At 46.2% G+C, this 13,312-nt stretch overlaps 1 non-coding gene across 1 annotated transcript; it reads left to right on the top strand.

Moving 5' to 3' along the window:
- The first annotated feature begins 1,275 nt into the window (after nt 1-1,275).
- Nucleotides 1,276-1,379, top strand: LOC115900111. Its single transcript, XR_004059791.1, has one exon. It is a non-coding gene; the product is annotated as a U6 spliceosomal RNA (small nuclear RNA).
- Nucleotides 1,380-13,312: the final 11,933 nt, after the last annotated feature.

Below are 13,312 nucleotides of genomic sequence, written 5' to 3'. Positions count from 1 at the left end.
TGATGAGAGGGCTCCCAGGTGACCCTGTCAAAGTTGGGTGGGGAAAATTTTCCTCAAAGAGTTTCCTTAACTCTGTCCTTTTGCTCTAATTGCTGTGGACGTGCCAGGCAGCACAAAGTGGCTCCTGAGGGTGGTTCCTGCTGATGCTGGGTAAAGGTCCATTTATTGAGAGCTGAGTACTAACACAAAGTAAAACCTCCTCTGATTTCAAGCGTTAGTAAGGCTTATGTTGCTTGGAGGAGAAAAAGCTCGGAGTGGGGCACATGTGTGGAGGATGGAAGAGGAGAGGATGGGAGAAGTCAGAAGAGACCCACCCTCCCTAGTTGATTGATGACAGTTTCCCTAAACTTGGAACCCCTATAACAAATACATACTAAGCACTGCTTGTCACCCAGTGATGCCTTTATCCTTGAATTGCACTTTGATGTGTTTGATGTTAATTCCTTACTATCTACAGTAGTTCTAGATTGCTCTACCTTTTTTATTGTTATATGGTTTGTCCTTTGCTTATCTGTTTTATTAATTTTCAGAGTATAACTTCTTAGACTATATTTGTGAATAATACATTCTAAATTTAGTTCAGTGTCTACCTTAATTGCCCATTGCAAGTAATCACTGATAAAAACTTTTCTGGGTTTTTTTTTTTTTTTTTTTTTTTTGAGACAGAGTCTCACTCTGTCAGCCAGGATGGAATACAGTGGCGTGATCTCAGCTAACTGCAGCCTCCCGGGTTCAAGCAATTCTCCTGCCTCAGCCTCCCGAGTAGCTGCAATTACAGGTGCACGCCACCATGTCCAGCTAATTTTTGTATTTTTAGTAGAAACAGGATTTCACCATGTTGGCCAGACTGGTCTCGAACTTCTGACCTCAGTTGATCCACCCACCTTGGCCTCCCAAAGGGCTGGAATTGCAGGCGTGAGCCACCGCACCCAGCCTGATAAAAGTTCTTTGATGATGCTTTTTGATGACTGCAATTACAAAAATCAAAGGCTACTTCTTGGCTGGGTGTGCCCAGCCCTCCCACTTGCTTCTTTAAAGGCCTTCTAAGAGCTATTCTAAGCCTGGGGCCTTTTGTATTCCCATTCTCTTCAAGAAAAACACTCTGAGGAAGAAGATGAGAAGCAGAGTCCCAAAGTTGGTGAAGAATCACATAATGAGGGGCTGAAGTATCAGAAGACATAAAAGGATAGGCAAAAATAAACTCCAGGGCAATTAAATATCTAAAATTGTAAAAACAAAACAAAACAAAATACCAACCAACTTCAAAATTATCTGGTGCTCACTTTGACAGCACATATACTACAACTGGAACAATACAGAGATTAGCATGGACCCTGTGCAAGGATGACACAAAAATTCATGAAGCATTCCATATTTAAAAAAAAAAAAATTTTTTTTTTGAAAAGGCCGAGTACAGTGTTTCACACCTGTAATCCCAGCACTTTGGGAGGCTGAGGCAGGTGGATCACCTGAGTCCAGGAGTGTGAGACCAGCCTGGGCAACATGGTGAAACCCTGTCTCTACAAAAAATACAGAAATTAGCCAGGCATGGTGGTGCATGCCTGTAGTCCCAGTTACTTGGGAGGCTGAGGCAGGAGGACCGTTTGAGTCCAGGATGTGGAGGTTGCAGTGGGCTGAGATTGCACCATTGCAGTCCAGCTTGGGTGACAGAGTGAGACCTTGTCTCAACAACAACAACAACAACAAAATTATTTGAAAAAATATATAGTATTTTTATAATCAACATAAAATTTTAACAATAAAATTATGAAAAAGCAGAAGTAAAAATTGACCATTTTGATTAAATTGACTAGTACAAATATTTAAAACTACCATCTAAAAAACTTTTTTTTTTTTTCTTTTTGAGACCAAGTCTCACTCTGTCACCCAGGCTGGAGTGCAGTGGCCCAATCACAGTTCACTGCAGCCTTGACCTCCTGGGCTCAGGTGATCCTCCCACCTCAGCCTCCCAAGTAGCTGGGACTACAGGCACATGCCACCACGCCTGGCTAATTTTTTCCAAATTAAACTGACAATGATATTTGTTTCACATCTACAGGACTATCAATAATCTAAAATTCTGACCATTTTAAGTGTGGGTGAGGACGTGGAAAAATTAGGACTCTGATATCCTGTAAAACTGATACACCCACTTTGGAAAGCAACTTGATAATATCTACTCAAGTTGAAAATGCACTTTTTCTTTGATCTAGAAAGTCTACTTCCAGATAAATGCCTTAGAGCATCGTTTTTCAATCCATTAGTGAGTCATAAAATCAATGTAGTGAGTCATGTCCAGCATTTTACAAAAACAAAATAGGACAGAATGTAATGGACTAGGAAATAGAGTGCATATAGCAAGGGCAGGTATTATTTTGTAAAATTTTTATTTCATCTATGAACTGGGTCTTTTTTTTTTTTTTTTTTTTTTTTTTGAGACGGAGTCTCGCTCTGTCACCCAGGCTGGAGTGCAGTGGCCAGATCTCAGCTCACTGCAAGCTCCGCCTCCCAGGTTTATGCCATTCTCCTGCCTCAGCCTCCCGAGTAGCTGGGACTACAGGCGCCCGCCACCTCGCCCGGCTAGTTTTTTTTTTTTGTATTTTTTAGTAGAGATGGGGTTTCACCGTGTTAGCCAGGATGGTCTCGATCTCCTGACCTCGTGATCCACCTGTCTCGGCCTCCCAAAGTGCTGGGATTACAGGCTTGAGCCACCGCGCCCGGCCTGAACTGGGTCTTAATATAAAACATATTTCCATAGTGGTTTCAAAAAAAACCTCTAAAAACATTCCTTAATAGAAACTCTCATCCATTAGCACTAGGAGACCTGTTGGAGGATATTCCCTGAAATGTAGTGTTTGTAATAATGAAACACTAAAAACAATGTACATGTCGATCAGTAGCAAATGGATAAGCAAATTGGGGTGTATTCATGTGATGAAACACCATTCAGCAGGCTAAATGAATGAACTTGCTGGGCCAGTGGCTCATACCTGTAATCCCAGCACTTTGGGAGGCTGAGGTGTGTGGATCACCTAAGGTCAGGAGTTTGAGACCAGCCAGGTCAACATGGCAAAACCCTGTCTCTAATAAAAATACAAAAATTAGCCTGGTGTGGTGGCATGCGCCTGTAATCCCAGCTACCCAGGAGGCTGAGGCAGGAGAATTGCTTGAACCCGGGAGGTGGAGGCTGCAATGAGCAAAGATTGTGCCACTGCACTCCAGCCTGGGTGACAGAGCAAGACTCTGTCTTAAAAAATAATAATAATAATTTTAAAAATTAAGAAATTAAAATAAAATAAATCAATGAACTTAATTTAGATGAACAAATTATGAAAACAAAGTTAAGGAAACAAAACAAGATTCAGGAAAATAAGTGCCACACGAAATAAATTACATGAATTTTTAAAACATTAAGAAATACTGGCCGGGCGCGGTGGCTCAAGCCTGTAATCCCAGCACTTTGGGAGGCCGAGACGGGCGGATCACAAGGTCAGGAGATCGAGACCATCCTGGCTAACACGGTGAAACCCCGTCTCTACTAAAAAATACAAAAAACTAGCCGGGCGAGGTGGTGGGCGCCTGTAGTCCCAGCTACTCGGGAGGCTGAGGCAGGAGAATGGCGTAAACCCGGGAGGCGGAGCTTGCAGTGAGCGGAGATTCAGCCACTGCACTCCAGCCTGGGTGACAGAGCAAGACTCCGTCTCAAAAAAAAAAAAAAAGAAATACTATATACCATATATATGTAAATGTTCATACGTATGTATATGTATGTGTGTATAGATGTATGTATGTATATATGTATGTGTGTGTAAATACATCATAGTCAAATAATTAAAAGCAGACTAGGCCAGGTGCAGTGGTTCATGCTTGTAATCCCAGCACTTCAAGAGGCCTAGGCGGGCGGACCACTTGAGGTCAGGAGTTCGAGACCAGCCTGGCCAACATGGTGAAACCCCATTTCTACTAAAAATACAAAAATTAGCCAGGCATTGTGGCACGGGCATGTAGTCCCAGCTACTCAGAGGGTGAAACAGGAAAATCGCTGAAACCCAGGAGGCGGAGGTTGCAGTGAGCTGAGATTACACCACTGCACTCCAGCCTAGGTGACAGAGTGAGACTCTGTCTCAAAAAATTAAAAAATTAAAAAATTAAAAATTAAGAAAAAAAAAGAAAGCAGGCTAATAAAAAAGCAATGCCTAAAGGGAAGGAGAAAGGGAGGAAAATAGGTATGATACTATTTATTCATTTTGGGTAGTGGCTACATAGATGAAGGTTACAGTATTCTTTTTTTTTTTTTTTTTTTTTGAGGCAGAGTCTCGCTCTGTCGCCCAGACTGGAGTGCAGTGGCGCAATCTCGGCTCACTGCAAGCTCCGCCTCCCGGGTTCACGCCATTCTCCTGCCTCAGCCTCCCGAGTAGCTGGTACTACAGGCGCCCACCACCTCGCCCGGCTAGTTTTTTTTTCTATTTTTAGTAGAGACGGGGTTTCACCATGTTAGCCAGGATGGTCTCGATCTCCTGACCTCGTGATCTGCCCATCTCGGCCTCCCAAAGTGCTGGGATTACAGGCTTGAGCCACCGCGCCCACCCGGCCGGTTACAGTATTCTTTGTTATTATCCTTTTAAAACATTTTTAATACACAAAAAAGAAATAGGATTAAGTGGGTTTTTGGGAATTAGGTTTTACTCTTGCTCAGAGAGTATCATAAAACTGATTTAACCATTGGTTATTAAAACCTTTGGCTAGGGCTGGGCGCGGTGGCTCATGCCTATAATCCCTGCACTTTGGGAGGCCAAGGCAGGTGGCTCACCTGAGATCAGGAGTTCGAAACCAGCCTGACCAACATGATGAAACACCATCTCTATTAAAAATACAAAAAATTAGCTGGTTGTGGTGGTGGGCACCTGTAATCCCAGCTACTCAAGAGGCTGAGGCAGAAAAATTGCTTGAACCCAGAGGGCAGAAGTTGCAATGAGCCAAGATAGGATCACTGCACCCAGCCTAGGCAACAAGAGTGAAACTCTATGTCTCAAACAAAACAAAACAAAACAAACAAAAAAAACCCTTGGCAGGGTTGGGCGCAGCGGCTCACGCCTGTAATCCCAGTACTTTGGGAGGCCAAGGCAGGTGGATCGCTTGAGGCTAAGAGTTCAATACCAGCCTGGGCAACATGGCGAAACCCTGTTTCTACTAAAACAAAATTAGCCAGTCGGGCATGGTGGTACATGACCTGTAGTCCTAGCTACTTGGGAGGCTGAGGCACCAGAATCACTTGAACTCAGGAGGCGCAGGTTGCAGTGAGCTGATATTCAGACACTGCACTCCAGACTGAGCAACAGAGTGAGACGCTGTCTCAATAAAGAAATAAAACCCTTGGCTGGGTTCAGTGTGGTTCATACCTGTAATCCTGGCAATTTGGGAGACTGAGGCAGGAGGATTGCTTGAGGCCAGGAGTTTGAGATTGACCTGGGCAACATAGTGAGGCCCTGTCTCTACAGAAAAATTAAAACTAACTTAAAAGAAAATCCCTCTTTAAGGCTGGGCACAGTGGTTCACACCTGTAATCCTAGTCCTCTGGGAGGTCAAGGCGGAAGAATCCCTTGAGGCCAGGAGTTTAAGACCAGCCTGGGCAACATGGCAAGACCTCCTCTCTATAAACAGATTAAAATACAAACAAAAACTCTTTCATTCTGGTATTTTCCGCCCAGTCCCTTGCGAAGAATAACTGTTCTGAATAAACTTGTCAAATTTAGTGAATTAGTAACTAAAAGTGGCAAATCACTGCAGTTATTACCTCTGATACAAGAAACTTTACCTTTCCCTAAGGTTTCATTCTTCCATATCTTTGTACATATTGTTCCTTCTTTCTTCCTAGAAATGATAATCCCAGTGATACATGGGTTTGGGGGCTCCAATCTAGTGCCATTTATTCCCACTACTTGTCTCCCAAGCAATCTCCAATTGACTCTCCTTCAAATCTCAACCTACTTCAAATCTGACTTTTCTTCACCTGGAAGCACCACTACTACCACCACCATCAGAATGTATAAATATACAGCCGGGCACAGTGGCTCACACCTGTAATCCCAGCTACTCGAGAGGCTGAGGCAGGGAGAAGTGCTTGAACCCAGGAGGCAGAGGTTGCAGTGAGCCGAGATCACACCATTGCACTCCAGCCTGGGTGACAGAATGAGACTCCGTCTAAAAAAAAAAAAGAATTTATGAATTTACTACTCCTTCAACTTTTTTTTTTTTTTTTTTTCTGGAGGAGTGAAGTGGTGCAATCTCGGCTCACTATAATCTCCACCTCCTGGGTTCAAGCGATCCTCCCACCTCAGCCTCTAGGGTAGCTGGGATTATGGGCAAGCACCACCACGCCTGGCTAATATTTGTATTTTTGGTAGAGACGGGGTTTCACCATGTTGGTCAGGCTGGTCTCGAACTCCTGACCTCAAAAGATCTTCCCGCCCTGGACTCCCAAAGTGCTGAGATTACAGGTGTGAACTACTGCACTCAGCTCAGTTGCACATTTTAATATGTGAGGCAATGCCTTATGTATCCCAAGGAGAAGAACTAAAAGATAGTTTTTGGTCAACATTATATGAAGTAGTCAGATGTCTACTTGAAACACCTACTTAGTGGAAAATGTAAGTCTAACATTATTTAGTAACACATTTTAAATCACATATAAAACATTTATTTAGAAAGGCTTTTTCAAATTTTAATTAATTCAAATCATCAATGTCATCATCATTCAAGCCACTTTTTTTTTTTTTTTTTTTGAGACGGAGTCTCGCTCTGTCACCCAGGCTGGAGTGCGGTGGCCAGATCTCAGCTCACTGCAAGCTCCGCCTCCCGGGTTTACGCCATTGTCCTGCCTCAGCCTCCCGAGTAGCTGGGACTACAGGTGCCCGCCACCTCACCCGGCTAGTTTTTTTTGTATTTTTTTTTTTAGTAGAGACGGGGTTTCACCGTATTAGCCAGGATGGTCTCGATCTTCTGACCTCGTGATCCGCCCGTCTCGGCTTCCCAAAGTGCTGGGATTACAGGCTTGAGCCACCGCGCCCGGCCCCCTCAAGCCACTTTTATTGTTAACTAGCCCAATTTGCAGAGCAAGACATCCTTCCATATACCTAAGTTGAGGACAGCTTTTTTTTTTTTTTAAGTTCATGCTATGTTTGTATGTTCTTGGCTTATACAATATAATTTCTGTTTGTTTGTTTGTTTTTGAGATGGAGTTTTGCTCTTGCCCAGGCTGGAGTGCAATGGCGCGATCTTGGCTCACTGCAACCTCCACCTCCCGGGTACAAGTGATTCTCCTGCCTCAGCCTCCCAAGTAGCTGGGATTACAGGCATGCACCAGCACACCTGGCTAATTTTGTATTTTTAGTAGAGACGGGGGTTTCTCCATGTTGGTCAGGCTGGTCCCGAACTCCTGACCTCAGGTGATCAACCCGCTTCAGCCTCCCAAAGTGCTGAGATTACAGGCGTGAGCCATCGCACCCAGTGTGTTGTTTTTTGGGTTTTATTGAAATGGATTCTGGGTCTGTCACTCAGGCTGGAGTGCAGTGGTGCGATCTCAGCTCACTGCAACCTCCGTCTCCTGGGTTAAAGCGATTCTCCTGCCTCAGCCTATCGAGTAGCCGGGATTACAGGTGCCCGCCACCTCACCCAGCTAATTTTTGTATTTTTAGTAGAGATGGGGTTTCACCATATTGGCCAGGCTGTCTCGATCCACCTGCCTTGGCTTTTCAAAGTGCTGGTATTACAGCATGATCCACTGTGCCTAACCCTTTCTGGGTTTTTGTTTTGTTGAGATGGACTCTTCCTCTGTCACCCAGTCTGGAGTATAGTGGTGTGATCTCGGCTCACTGCAACCTCAGCCTCCCGAGTAGCTGGAATTACAGGCATGTGCCACCATGTCCAGCTAATTTTTGTATTTTTGGTAGAGACGTGGTTTCACTATCTTGCCCAGGCTGGTCTTGAACTCCTGACCTAAAGTGCTCATCCTCCTCAGCCTCCCAAAGTGCGCTTGGCCATATTCATTTAATAAATATTTAATGAGCCCCCCTTGTGTGCCAGGGACTGGAATACAGTGAGGTTAGACTCCTGTGGGGTAGCCATGAAATGTATAATGACACAGTTAATTAATTATGATCATGTTAAGTACAATGAAAAATAAATATAGCTAGCTACAAAGTGAGTAACAGGAACCTCAGTCTGTGGGGTTAAGAGTTTCCTGTAACAGAGCTGTTTATATACAGTGCAGCACTAAATCATATGCCCAGCCTGCCTGGGTTCAAATTCTGACTCAATCTTGAGCAGATTATTGAACCTCACTTTCCTCATGTGTAAAGTGGAGACAGGTCTGGCTTAGTGCCTCACACCTATGTGAACCCAAAGTATCTGAGACAGGTCTCAATCAATTTAGAAAGTTTATTTTGCCAAGGTTAAGGACATGCCTGTGACACAGCCTCAGGAGGTCCTGATGACATGTGCCCAAGGTGGTTGTGGCACAGCTTGGTTTTTCTTTTTCTTTTTTTTTGAGACGGAGTTTCGCTCTTGTTACCCAGGCTGGAGTGCAATGGTGTGATCTCAGCTCACTGCAACCTCCACCTCCTGGGTTCAAGCAATTTTCCTGTCTCAGCCTCCTGAGTAGCTGGGATTACAGGCGCATGTCACCGTGCCCAGCTAATTTTTGTAATTTTTTCTTTTCTTTTTGAGATGGAGTTCCACTCTTGTTGCCCAGGCTGGAGTGCAGTGGCGCAATCTCAGCTCATTACAACCTCCGCCTCCTGGGTTCAAGCGATTCTCCTGCCTCAGCCTCCTGAGTAGCTGGGATTACAGGCATGTGCCACCACGCCTGGCTAATTTTGTATTTTTAGTAGAGATGGGGTTTCTCCATGTTGGTCAGGCTGGTCTCGAACTCCTGACCTGAGGGGATTCACCTGTCTCAGCCTCCCAAAGTGCTGGGATCACAGGCGTGGGCTACTGCCCCCGGCCTAAGTTTTGTATTTTTAGTAGAGATGGGGTTTCATCATATTGGTCAGGCTGGTCTCGAACTCCTGACCTGAGGGGATTCACCTGCCTTGGCCTCCCAAAGTGCTGGGATCACAGGCGTGAGCCGCCGTGCCGGGCCCACAGCTTATTTTTTGTTGTTGCTGTCTGTTTGGTTTTTTGAGACACAGTCTCGCTCTGTTGCCCAGGCCGGAGTGTGGTGGCGCAATCTCGGCTCACTGCAACTTCCTCCTCCCAGGATGAAGCGATTCTCCTGCCTCAGCCTCCTGAGTAGCTGGGATTACAGGCACGTGCTGCCACGCATGGCTAATTTTTTCATATTTTTAGTAGAGATGGGGTTTGCACCATGTTGGCCAGGATACTCTTGATCTCCTGACCTCGTGATTCGGCCGCCTCAGCCTCCCAAAGTGCTGGGATTATAGGTGTGAGCCAGGGCACCCAGCCAGAAACCTGAAAGGTTTGTTTTTTTTGTTTTTTGTTTTTTTTTTTTGAGACGGAGTCTCGCTCTATTGGCAGGTTGGAGTGCAGTGGCATGATCTCGGCTCACTGCAACCTCCGCATCCCGGATTCAAGCAATTCTCCTGCCTCAGGCTCCCGAGTAGCTGGGACTACAGGTGTGTGCCATCACGCCCAGCTAATTTTTGTATTTTCAGTAGAGACGGGGTTTCAGGATGTTGGCCAGGATGGTCTCGATCTCTTGACCTTCGTGATCCGCCTGCCTCGGCCGCCCAAAGTGCTGGGATTACAGGGGTGAGCCACCGCGCCTGGCCACCTGAAAGGTTTTATAAAGAGAAATGACAAGCTTAGATTTGCAATTTTAAAAGCTCTCTCTGGCTACATACAACATGGAGAACTGGTTGGAGGGAAGACAAAACACATGGCAGGGAAACCAGTAAAGAGGCTGCTGTAGAAGTCGGGACCACAGGCTTGCAGCTTAGCCTAGGGTGGCGGCAGAGAAGACAGAAGGAAGCTGGCTGATTGAAGAACAGCTAGAAGGTAGAACCAACAAGACGCATGTATGTGTGTGTGTGTGTGCGCGCATATGTGTGCACACGTGTGTGTACAGGGGCAAAGGGGGAAGAGGACTAAACACTAAATAAACATCTCAGGAAAGGGCTGGGTGCAGTGGCTCACGTCTGTAATCCCAGCACTTTAGGAGATCAAGGCAGGTGAATTGCTTGAGTCCAGGAGTTCAAGATCAGCCTGGCTAACATGGCAAATCTCTATCTCTACTAAAAATACAAAAATTAGCTGGGCGTGGTGGCATGCGCCTGTATCCCAGCTCCTTGGGAGGCTGAGTTGAGAGGACCACCTAAGCCCAGGAGATCAAGGCTGCAGTGAGCCATGATGGGGCCACTGTACTCCAGCCTGGGCGACACAGCAAGACTCTGAGAAAGAAGAAAGAAAAGAAAGAAAGAAAAAGACAGGGAGGGAGGGAGGGAGGAAGAAGGAAGGGAGGGAGGGAGAGAGGGAGGGAGAGAGGGAGGGAGGGAGGGAAGGAAGGAAGTTAGTTAGTTAGAGGAATGACCTGTGTTCCTGCCACATTCTTTCATTGCATGAAATGCCCTCCCCTCTACTCCATCCTTTCAGACAGTTCTTTCCTATTTTATCCACAAAACTCTGATTTTGTCTCTTTCCAAGACAGTTTCAGAATTTTAGAGCTGAACATTCTTGAGTAGTTGACATGACTCAGTAGCTACCTGAAGATGGCTGGGCACGGTGGCTCACACCTGTAATTCCAGCACTTTGCGAGGCTGAGGTGGGCAGATCACCTGAGGTCAGGAGTTTGAGACCAGCCTGGCCAACATGGTGAAACCCCGTCTCTACTAAGAATACAAAAATTGGGCTGGACGTGGTGGCTCATACCTGTAATCCTAGCACTTTGGGAGGCCGAGGCAGGTGGATCACAAGGTCAGGAGATCAAGACCATCCTGGCTAACATGGTGAAACCCCATTTCTACTAAAAATACAAAAAATTAGCCAGGCATGGTGGCAGGCACCTGTAGTCCCAGCTACTCCAGAGACTGAGGCAGGAGAATGGCGTGAACCCGGGAGGTGGAGGTTGCAGTGAGCCAAGATCACGCCACTGCACTCCAGCCTGGGCGACAGAGCGAGACTCTGCCTCAAAAAAAAAAAAAAAAAAAAAAAAATACAAAAGTTGTCTGGGCATGGTGGCGGGTGCCTGTAAACCCAGCTACTTGGGAGGCTGAGGCAGAAGAACCACTTGAATCCGGGAGATGGAGGTTGCAGTGAGCTGAAACTGAGACTCTGTACTCGAGCCTGGGCGACAAAATGAGACTCTGTTTCAAAACAAACAAACAAAAAAAAACACTACCTGAATATGGAGACCATGTCCTAGTTAATTAGTTAACTTTTTTTGGGGGGGACAGTCTCACTCTGTCGCCCAGGCTGGAGTAGAGTGGTATGATCTTGGCTCACTTCAACCTCCGCCTCCCAGGTTAAAGCGATTCTCCTGCCTCAGCCTCCCAAATAGCTGGGATTACAGGCGCCCACCACCACACCCGGCTAATTTTTGTATTCTTAGTAGAGACGAGGTTTCACCATGTTGCCCAGGCTGGTCTTGAACTCCTGACCTCGGGTGAGCCACCAGCTTCGGCCTCCCAAAGTGCTGGGATTGCAGGCGTGAGCCACGGCTGTAACAGATAGAAAGATAGTCAACTTTCTATCCCGTCCACCCCATCTACCCAACACTTGTGAAGATTCAGGACCATCTTTTAAAACTTTTCCTCTGACTGCACAAGTGGTACAGTCATTAATAACCTGTGCTAATATAAAGCTCTGTGACCCATAAAGCAGTATACATATGTGGGAACTTTCACAGCTGCATTATCTTTGGATCCTCACAGAAGTCTTACAAAATAGGTACTATTATAAGGGAAATAAACTCAGAGCCAAAGTGACATATCCAAGGTAACATTCACTAAAACAAATGTCAATGCCAAGATTGAACCTATAACCAGGGAACCCACATGGGATACTCTACCACCTTCCATAAAAATAAATATTCATATATATCCAGGAGGACTGTTAACTCTTGGAGGCAGTTACGTACCACTTCTGGGAATCCTTCCTAGTTTCAAGTATTAATTTAGTCAAACATGTTTACTGAGCACCTACTATGTGCTAAGTATGGCACCTAGTGTTGGAGGTGCAGCAAGGAACAAGGCAGAGACGATATCCTCATTCTAGTTCAGGGAGCTGTCAAACAAGGACACAAATATATAAACACTGTAAGTGATAGATGCTATAAAGAAAATACAAGGCCGGGTGCAGTGGCTCACGCCTGTAATCCCGTTACTTTGGGAACCCAAGGTTGGCGGATCACTTGAGGCCAGGAGTTCAAGCCCAGCCTGACCAACATAGTAAGACCCCGTCTCTACTAGAAATACAAAAATTAGCCATGCGTGGTGCCACGCGCCTGTAATCCCAGATACACGGGAGGCTGAGGTGGGAGAATCGCTTCAACTCGGGAGGCGGAGGCTGCAGTGAGCCGAGATCGCGCCACTGCACTCCAGCCTGGGCAACAGAGCAAAACTCCGTCTCAAAAACACAAAACGAAACAAAAAAGAGTAACATGAGAATAAGTGTGAAACTTGTCCTTTTTGCCGGCACTATGTCAGATTGGGTGATCACAGAAATCCTCTGAGAAAAGTAACATTTAAGTTGAGACAGAGCTTGGTCTTCGGTAGGTGCTTAACGAAAACCATTTTCCCACAAACTTAGTTCTGGAAACGACAAATAAAGGAAAAAGTGTACTTAGTCCGCACAGGGGCCGCTCCCAGGCCTCCAACCTTCGCCACCAGACTGTGACTGGAAAGTGGACAGTTCCGGCCTATCCACGCCGCCACCATTAGAGCATGCCGCGGGTCCTCCAAGCCACCAGGAGGCGCCATAGCCTAGGCACTGGGAAACTGAAATCTGGTACCTAACAGTCGAGGCACAGACGCCCCGGGTCTAGGCAGAAGACAAGGGCGGCGCTGGGAAGCCCTGAGGCCCTAGGGAATCGTGGAGGGTCACTGGGCCCTTGAAGGAGAGGGTATCCTCCGTATCCTCCGCATCGCAAACCCACACCAGTGGCATAAGAACTCTCTCCCTCTGGGACACCCTGTTTCCGGCGCCTTTAAACCGGGAAGTACTGCTGTGTCCAATCCTGACCCTCCTTCCGCACTTAGTCTTTGAGTACTTCCCTTTCCTGGCTTGTGCTGAAGCCAAGCAGGCTATGACTACCAATCAGCGCTCAGAAAAGACGCATGCGTCTTTGAACGAATGCGGC

This window comes from Rhinopithecus roxellana, chromosome 10 (genome assembly GCF_007565055.1).
Source record: "Rhinopithecus roxellana isolate Shanxi Qingling chromosome 10, ASM756505v1, whole genome shotgun sequence".
NCBI classification, from domain to species: Eukaryota; Metazoa; Chordata; class Mammalia; order Primates; family Cercopithecidae; genus Rhinopithecus; species Rhinopithecus roxellana.
Note: the sequence above shows the minus strand (reverse complement) of the source record. Positions and strands in the feature narration are given on the sequence as shown.